The 10,486-nt window shown below is 35.9% G+C and overlaps 1 pseudogene; it reads left to right on the top strand.

Annotated features, from left to right (window-relative positions):
* Positions 1-7,123: 7,123 nt before the first annotated feature.
* Positions 7,124-9,035, top strand: LOC145076335 (carboxyl-terminal-processing peptidase 3, chloroplastic-like; annotated as a pseudogene).
* Positions 9,036-10,486: the final 1,451 nt, after the last annotated feature.

Genomic DNA, 10,486 nt, shown 5'->3' with positions numbered 1-10,486 from the left:
TATTTGTTATGTTTATGTTGTTATATTTAAAATCGAATAATATATATACTACTGTCATAGTGATTTTGATTTACTTATGTGGAATCGACTACTTCAAAAGTAACATATAAACTCGAAAACCTAAGAGTGTGCAAGAAATCGACTTAGAAATCACACAAACAAATTTACATAAGGGTGTGAAAGAAATAGAATTAGAAATCATAAACACAAACCTAATATTGTTCAAGAAATAGACTTCGAAATAACAAAGATAAACCTAAGAGTGTGCAAGAAATAGGCTTAGAAATCACAAAGACAAATTTACATAAATAACCCACTTGCTTTAGAAAGAATAGAAGTTCAACCATCAACTTTTTTAAAAGGATTAATATATGGTCCTTGGTGTTTCAATTAGTTACTAGGTCGATCAACTAGCTATGCAAATTTAAGTAGGTATCTATAAATAAGGAAAAACTGATCATCTCAATTATGATGTTATATATAGCCAAAGATAAAAGAGGAATATCCAAAGGATAACTACATAGATTACATAACTAAAAACGTAAAGAGATAAGTATGCTAAGATTTATCTCTAATATTTAAATTATGTCTGGATTTATCTCTAATATCCCCTCTCAAGCGAATCTGTGGCGGACATAGACAAAGCATGGATCGAAAAAATTATAAGTGTGAACGTAAAAGTCTTTTGGTGAAAATGTCATCATCCTGAAGAAGCTTGGTCGGCAAAAATTTTGTGTGTAGCTTCCCGAATGCCACAAGCTCTCGGATAAAGTGATAGTCAAGATCTATGTGTTTGTCATGCTTTTGTGAAACTGGATTTTGAGTCAAGAACAAAGCCCTTGACAAAACATAGAATATGCCTAGAAACTTGATAATGAGCAGTAGTAGGAGGTTGTAGGAACTGACTAACTTGATTAACAACATAGGAATCAGGACGAGTGATGGTGAGATATTGTAACGCAGCGACAAGAGACCGATAAAGAGTGTGATATGAAAACGCAATACCCAATGTCGTAAATAACTCATGTGGAGCAAGTGGAGTGGAGACAGGCTTAGCTTCAAGCAAACTAGCACATGTGAGAATATCATGTGTATATTTATATTTAGCTTGACTGAGGAACAAACCATCAAAGGTATAGTAAACCTTGAGACCCAAAAAAATAACAACAAACTCCTTATTTAGATAAGAAACCATCAATGTGTCTTTAAGCAATCTGAGATCTTTAACAACAAACTCCTTCTTTAGATAAGAAAGAAATTGCTTGATGATAGCCCTTGTCTGAACCTTTTAAAATAAACTCATCAATATAGACCAGGAAATATAGTAGTATATGTCCTTTGTGATAACCAAAACAAAGAAGGATCAGACATGCTATTTGTAAAGCCCTGTTTTAACAAAAAATCACTCAAGCGTTTAAACCAAGCACAAGGAGCTTGTTTTAAACCAGATAATGCCTTCTTTTTTTTAACTTGCACACATGATTGGGATGAGCAGGAGCATTAAAGTCGGGGGGTTGTTCCATGTAAACCAATTCATTACAATTGCCATGTAAAAAAGCATTCTTAACATCAAGTTGATGACGAAGACAACGATAAATGGTTGCAAGAGAAAAAATAATTATAATGGTTGATGAAGAAAACACAATCGGACTAAAAGTATGAGAGTAATCAGTCTCACGTACCACAGTGAAACCTTGAGATACGAAGCAAGCTTTATACCTATCAATGGTTCTATCTGAGTGAAGTTTAGTTCGAAACACCAATTTAGAGCCAACAATGTTGGAGTCAGAAGGACAAGGTACGAGATCCCAAGTGTCATTGGAACGTTGGAATTTTATTTCTTCATCCATTGCCATAATCCAAAGAGAGTGCTTTGCAGCAAACTTGAATCCTTTGGGTTCAGTAATGGGAAAAAGTGCATGATGAAGAGAGTGATGAGATAACCGAGCCAAGTTTGCAACATGTCATGGTTTAGAAATACCAGGCTCGGAGCGAGTAATCATTAGATGACGTGAAGTTGGAGGAGATGTGGCAAGGGATGTTGGTTCGTACTTAGTAGTGGAGCTCGTATACAGTTGGTCAACTGAGACCAGAGAATCTACAACGATTGGAGAGATCGAAGCAGAAGGTTTGTTAGTCGATATAGTAATCGTGACTAAATTGAAAGGTTGATGAATTAGCCTAGGTGGTACAACAGATGGAATAATGCAGAGTGAGCATGGGTCATAAGTAGCTGGTTGTTGAGGAACAGGTTTTGCAGCCATTGGTGAAGATGGAACAAATAGACGATGGTCAAAAAAGCTAGTCAACTCCAAAGAAAAATGATCAGAAGATAGAGTTTGTGTCTTATATGGAAATGACGTTTCATCAAACTGTTCATGTCTACTAATGTATATTTGGGAGGTAGATGGTTCAAAACATATGAACCATGTAAATTAGGAATATACAAAGGAATTAGGTTTAGGATCATACTAGGCTGATGATACCATGTAAATAAGGAAAAACTCACCATCTCAATTATGATGAGACGTATTATATATAGCCAGAATTACAAGAGGAATATAAAAAGGATAATTACATAGATTACATAATAGAAAACATAAAGAGATAAGTATGCTAAGATTTGTCTCTAATATATGAATTAAGTATAGATTTATCTCTAATACTATCCTTTTAACTCTCTTATTTTAGTAGTTATAACTGACAATTAAATTAAATAAACCCCAACCCCATCCACCTTACTTTACGCTACCCATCCCCCATTCCATTCCTTTCTTTGGTCGCCTTCCAACGTTGTCAACCAGTAAGTGTTTAGGGTTTTACCCACACCTGTTTGCATCATCTATCTTCAACTTGTCCATCTTAATCAGTGATAAAACCGCCTAAGATCGTTGCCTAAATAAAATCACGAAGTGGTTTTGCCTCTGACCACCCTTTTAGGATTTCGTTAACTAAAAGAAAATAAAGCATACATAGTAAAACACAATAATACATGCATGAAAAAGCCACAAAGCTTCCCTTGACATTCATTGGTAACTAGAAAGTGAGAGCGTCAAACATACAAACAAATATGACAAAAATACAATGTCACAGACATAAAAAGAAAATGTATGCATTGTGTCTACTACTTCAAAAAAATTAAACACATGTAGCTACATCCATATGAATACCCAATAACATACAAAATCAAAAATCTAAGTTTCATTGATTAAAGAACAAAACCATGTGTTACTCATGACATATGTATTAAGATGCTTTCCAGACAAACGATTTGAGTAGTCGATTAGAACCACATGAACACAAAGAAAAGAAAACCGAGTTTTAAATACCATGCTTTATTTATCAAAGTCAACTTCTAAAACTCAAAGGCGTCTACGCTATGTATAATTAAACTAAAACGCTAATATGACTCATAATTATGATAGAAATCATTTGAATTTGGAGATAATATAAATCTTAATACTTTATTTATTTAGGGCATAAAAATTCCTAATAAAGCTAAATCTTAGCAGAAAAATTATAGAATAAAATAAACTAAATTAAATTAAATCTTTGATTCATCTTTCTAATACCCTGCACCATCTTCCCCATAGTGAAAACAAATCGTCCTCGAGTCTTCATCTCTCATCCACGGTTAGGGAAAACAACTTGCACACTTTAAAACAATACGAATAAATCAAACAAGACAACATGCACGCTTATAGTTTCCACCTATATATATTCCTACTGGTTGTGTCATTTATGAGTTCTTGAGTAACCTTAGGGAGATCACCATGTTTATAAAAAATGCAACATATTGTAACACTCGTGTCGTTATTTAATTTTATTGAATTTCCCTTAAGAGTTATAATAAATAAATAAATAATGTTATAAAATAATTATAAACAATTATATAACATAAAAAGATGTATTTTTTTTAGCAAATGACTAAAAACTATAATTTTTAAACTTAAGATGTTAAGATCATGGAAGGAGGGGCCAAAGTTGGCAAATTCTTTTTACTTTCATGAAATCACATGGGGGGGGGGGGGGGGGGGGGGGAGAGATCCTTCATGCGGGACGATGGTAAAACTTATCTCCCTTTCATCCCATGTAAAACTCATAGACCATATCATAACATGAATGGCCCCTGACCGGTTTTGTTGTGTATCTAGCAGAGATTATACCGAGAAAGTAAAGAAATATGAGGAAGAGGGTAATCAAGTGGAAGAGAGCGAGACAATAAGGGTCATATGAATTTTCCCTCATTAAGCCTAAATGTTGCAAAAGAGAACACGATTTTTTCAAAAACCAAGGTTTAATTTACATGCCTTATGTGCCTATTTGTATTAGATTAAATCATATTGTGCGCTTTAAATTTTAAGAAGTTCAGCAATTATATTTTTTTCTTGACGAGTATGGTCCTTATAGTTTCAATTACTTGCGTGATCGATCCATAACTATGTAAATTGACTTTCGCATAGGTTCAAATACATTTTTTTAACCTTTGGTTTACATTTTATAATTAAGAAAGATAACAAATAAACTTAAACCCAAACCCCACCCCACTTACCTTACCTTACATCACCATACCTACCCCCATTCTATTCACCTCCCTTGTTCGGTTGCCCTGCACCGCCACCACCATAACCATCACCTTCCACAATCACTATTTCAACGAAGAAGGTGTTTAGGGTTTAACCCACCCCTATTTTTGTTATTTGTCTTCAACTTGACCATCAACAAATAAAGCAACAACCTCCCCATATCCAAGACAAATAAGTAGACATTATGAAGCCCCATGGTAACTTGCAAATGAGAACAAAACACATACAATGATTCTCTAGAAATTCATTAGTAACTAGCAAGTGTGAACCTAAAACATATGAACAAATTAGCCAAAAATACAATGTGACAAAAAATAATAAGTAGAAGTGCGAACGTTGTCTACGTCATAAATTAAATTAAACACATGTAGCTACATCCATACCAATAGCTATAACATACAAAATTACGAATATAGGTTTCATGGATGAAAGAACAAAACCTTGTGTTACAAATGGCAAAAGGATTACGATGACACAATCCCCCAATCATTAGAACTCGTTGGAAATGGATTGGAATAAGGGGATGCACATATCGCTTGATCAAGCAAGGAAGACAAGAATCACATTGAAATAATTTATTGTTTCTTGATTTTTTTTCATAATTTTGATACAGGTTTATGGTGGGAATGTAAACAGATTGAGACGAATTTCACTAATTTTTGAGTCGTTCAACAATTTAACCTTTCCTCAATCTTCGCCTCTTTGTTCGGTGTTCTATCTTCGTTGAAATCTAGGGCGACCGTTGATCCAACAACCGCACATAAATCGACATTGGTGGTTGGTGTGTTTTATAAAAAGTTTAATGGAAGAGACATATATGATTAGATGTAGATTATTGTAGGAAGTTCTTTCCAAAATCTTCATTAGAAAGCATACATAGAGATTAGGCACATCAAACATGGTTATCAATCTCAGCCATTGGTAGATCAAACGACGTTGATTAGGCATTGTTATTTAACAACCTACCCTGGTTTTTCCTAGTAGTTTATTTTTATGGGTCTTGTTTCACTACAAGAAAAATAGTCTTTAATGACGCGCAAACAATGACACTCGCTGATTCACGTTACGCATTTTTGGTCGTCCTTAAAAATAATGTCAGACTTCCAAAATTTGAAGGATAGTGGACATGCATTTTTGCGTGCCCTTAAATTAGTGTCTCAAGAAAAAAAAATTAAAAACACGGAGGACGCTTTATCTTAAACGTGCGTCTTCTGTGGGTGTTGCTTTATAATTTTAAGGAAACGCGCCTTGAGAAGATAACGGGGGAAACAAAACCCTAAAATTTTGAAAACCCGCCTTTCTTTTCTACCTTCTTTTCTTCATCTTCACAATCGACTCTCGCCTTTTGTTTCTCTATTTCGATGGTTGTTTCCCTCTTTCCCTAATCACGTCGTCGCCGCGAATCACACACCGCCAGGCAGTGGAAGAAGATGATGAAGTCTGTCGTTGTCGTATGCTGCCCTCCCTCACTGTCTCTAACTATCTCTGCCCTTTCTTTATTCTTCGCTTCTATGATCTCAGCCTCCTATTCACCCCTCTAAAGCCTTACTTGTAATTCCACACCATGCTTGTTCTTATCTTGTTATGGAAAATCAAGAAACATTCGAAAAACCTTAGGGTTTCGCTGTGAGGCCTCGTTTCTTCTTATCAGTATCAGATTTCTTCTTGGCTGAGGGGCCAGATTGACGAGACCTGTGAGAATTCTGAGATTGCTCATTGCTCCCTATGTGACTGTGTGAGGGTACAGAGATTAATAGCTGCGTCAGGGTTTAGCAAAGCTCCTTATTTCTTCTCTACAAGGTATAATAAATGTTGGGTCAAGTCTCTAGCTTTGCATTCTCTCTACCTCTGCATTCTCTCTCTCTCTCTCTCTGGAAAACCCTAATCACCCTTCTGGTTTTCTGAACCAGGTTCATCCGCTTTTGCCTCCGCTCCTATCGGATCACCACAGTCCCCCACCGGATCGCTAAAATAATACCTACTGATGCACCACTTCACTACCTTTTACTCTCTAAATGGGCTACTGGTCAATGTAATGGCCTTCTAAGGTTCGTTAGCCCCTTCCCTTAATGTCTACGATCGACAATAAAGATGAAGGCCACTACTACTACTCCATTACTCACATGTCGATCTGTCTGCATACACATACCACCACAACGCACAATCGTTTCAAAATACCCTAGCTAAAAAAGATCCTTCCTCTATTCTCATTCCATGCTTGTGAACAACGAAGGCTGAAGCAACGACAACATTGTAACTTTGTCTTAATTGTTTCATGGTGGTTGAAAAGGTTTTCCTTGTGTATCAGTTACCACTATCGTCACCGTCATCTAACCTTCACTTCGTTCTAACGAAAAGGAAAAAGCGTGGTTTGTGTATTTGTAAACCCGATATAGAGATTTTTGGGTCCGATTTTTAGGGATTACCATAAATCCCCCTAAATCCAACCATTACACTTGTTCATTTATTCCCCATAAATCCCTTCATCTTGATTACGATCTACAAACCCCCTAAATCTCCCAATTAGAGTATCTACCATGGATGCTCTACGCCGACCTAATCTCGGTCTTAGTAATTCTTCACCCCTTTCATCAATTTACACCAAAACCCCTCAAACACCAACCTCTTCAACTTTTTTTCCCTATAAGTACCGATTATCTTCTTGCAATTTCAGTGGTTACCATAGCAAGTGTAAAGTACCAACACCACCTCAAGCTTTACCCAAGGCAAATTTGAACGAATCAGTTGAATCCAATAAGAAATTGATTGACTCAATCGCTAAAGGTTTGATCGGGCTCGCTGCTGCAGTCTCTGTTTGTTTAGATTCTCCAGCTCTTGCCGTGTCCTTGACAATAGCATTCCTAGCTTCTCATACTCATGAGGTAGGTGTTCAGTTCGATCATCTTTTTTAGTAGTTTGTTTGGGTTGTGCAGATAAGGTGTTCGATCTATTGCTTATATGGGTTTGGTAAATTTTGATTTTGTAACAGGTGAATGCTGTGCAGCGAACTCTCGTAGAGACTTGGGGTTTGATCAGAGAGACTTTTGTTGATCCAACTTTTAATCATCAAGGTACGATTCATTTCTGTTGTTTTATGTCATTTAGTGTCAATAAATTTAACGTAAGTTTATGTGTTTTCTGTAGACTGGGACTCGAAATTCCAACAAACAATGGTGGAAATGCTTCCACTTAGAACAGCTGATGCCGCATACAGCAAGATTAAAGGAATGCTTTCTACTCTTGGAGATCCCTTCACTTGCATTATCAGTACAAAGGTGCAACTTTTCCCATTATTTTTACACAAATTGTCCCCGTTGTTTCTGAAAGAGTTTTCAGTTTTGGACTAAAATTCAGAAACAACAGGGACCATTTTTGTAACTTATTCTTACTCCTAGATTCCAAAAGGGGAAACTTACTCTATTTTCTTTTCAGCAATGATTTGTACATGAATACCAAAGTTTTAGAATTGGAAGTGATGGAAACGTGCAAGGAGTTGGACTATTTGTGAGTACTGAACCAGAAACCGGTCATCTGGTTGGTGATGTCGAGACTTGAACCCGAGACCTCAGTTATGGATTCTTATTTATTTCTTATTTTTAAAAATTTTAAATTTTTTGTTTCAGGTTGTATTGTAATGTGTTGAGGGTAGCCCAGCTGCTAGAGCTGGAATACATGTAGGAGATGAGTTGATTGAAAAAAATGGAGAGAGAGTTAAAGGGATTAATGGTGAAGCTGCTGCACAAAAGCTAAGAGGTCATGTTGGGACAAGTGTTACAGTCAAAGTGCACAATGTAAGTTTAGTAGGAAGGAATGGAATGGTTGATTCCTTTCCAAAGGATTTTATAGAAATTTGTGCATGTTCACATTTCTGATCTACAGGGAAAAAAGTTGGCCATTGACTCTAGTTTTAGAGAGGTGAATCTACCCCGGGAATTCATCAGACTTTCTCCTATATCAAGTGTCATCATTCCTCATAGAACACCAAATGGTCATGTATCCAAAACCGGATATGTAAAGTTGTTAGCCTTCTCCCAGGTGCTTATTAATTCTCTAAATCTTAGTCTTACTTTATAACTTCATATGTTAAACTCATCTAACAAGCTTTTGTAAACAGACTGTTGCTACAGATATGAAACATGCCATTCGTGAATTGGAAAATCAGGGTGTTGAATCTTACATTTTGGATCACCGAAACAATCCAGTAAGTAGCCTCAAGTTGACTTTAGTAAACTTTTGTTTGACTATTTACTAGTATTTACATATATATATGTTTATTTATAGGGTGGTTTGGTGAAGGCTGGACTTGATGTTGCTCAAATATGGCTGGATGGAGATGAGACTTTAGTGAACACAATATATCGAGATAGAAACATGCATCCTATTAACATGATCAATGGCCATGCTTTTACTGGTGATCCGCTAGTTGTTCTTGTAAGTTTTTTTTTTTGACATGAAAATATATATATTCACCTTCTGTTACATCTTTTGCTAGTGCTGACATGGCAGTGAGACAACGGCCACATCAGAAGAAGTATAAGCTGAGAACTGGCTGTGTTAATGTGTCCCAATCTCATGAACCTGGTAACAGGGAGCACACAAAGGCTACAGCTCAAGAAACATGTGACAGTTGGTGAAAAATGTGTTGTTTTATCCCCCCCCCCCTTTTTTTTTTGATATTTTACATTTGTATAAACCTAATATGCTTTTGATTTCTGAAATAAATTGATTTGTGCAGGGGAAACGAGGCTTATAAGAGTGGAGATTTATTAGAAGCTAAAGTATGTTATTCAAAATGTATTAGTTCAATACAACATACAGAGACACCTAACGTTAGTATACAACCTCTTATTTTCTGTTATAGCAATCGTGCAACTATACGCATGGCTCTTGGAAGAATGAGGGAAAATGTCTAAACGACTGTAGAATGGCGGTTGTTGCATTAGATCCCAATTTCATGAAGGTCAATAAGCTCCTATTAAGATAAACTACTTAATATGAAAGGAGAGGCTCTTCTCATGGTATGTGAATGTGATTCATAATCTTTGTTAGTTTAATAATTGAAATTGACTAATTTGCCACTACTTATTACATAGTTGGGGAAGCATAAAGAGGTGGTTCAACTGTGTGAGCAAACCCTAGATACATCGGGTACTGAAAATTCTACCAATTTTCTAACTACTTTCCCTTTACTTTTGAGTTTTAACCCCTTAACATTATATGATATATTTATAAATCAGGGAGGGGAACTTCAGTGGTGAAGATACTGTTAGGGTTACCACCATGAACAAGCATGGGAAGCATGATTTGGATATTCCAGTCATTGTCAACCCAAGAAATGATCCTCCATTTATTAATGTCCCTAAGTTCATCATGTTGGAGAATGTGACAGAAGATGATATTCACATTCCAGGTCATATTCACTTTCCAGGTATATTACAGTTTACAAGAAATAACAACGTACTTTTATATATTTGCTTATTGTAAAAACATTTTACTTTTATTTCTTTCTATTATAGTTTACAACACTGGACTTTTCATTTATGCTCTTACAAGATTTATTGTAAGTCCTTTAATCCCAAGCCACTAGACATCAGGACAGTTGTACACAATCGTCTAACTAAATGTACCTTTTAAACTGGGATAGTGCAGGCCTATGCATGAGATCACATTTTCAACAATAGACATACCAAAGCTCCTAAGTCAGGTATTAAAAATTCCACCTTTTGCCCTTGGCTTGATGCATATTTACTATTTAGCTTATTATTTTGATTTACACTTGCAGGAAATTAGAAGCGAGGAGCTACATAATGATGTTTCATAGGTGCTCCCTAGTTATAAACAAGTATGAATATCATTTAGACTTCCAGTTCACATTGTATCCAATTATGGAGAGGATATTT

The sequence above is a fragment of the Lactuca serriola genome, chromosome 9, assembly GCF_051521515.1.
Source record: "Lactuca serriola cultivar US96UC23 chromosome 9, Lser_US96UC23_V15, whole genome shotgun sequence".
Lineage (NCBI taxonomy): Eukaryota > Viridiplantae > Streptophyta > Magnoliopsida > Asterales > Asteraceae > Lactuca > Lactuca serriola.
This window is presented reverse-complemented; position numbering and strand designations above follow the sequence as displayed.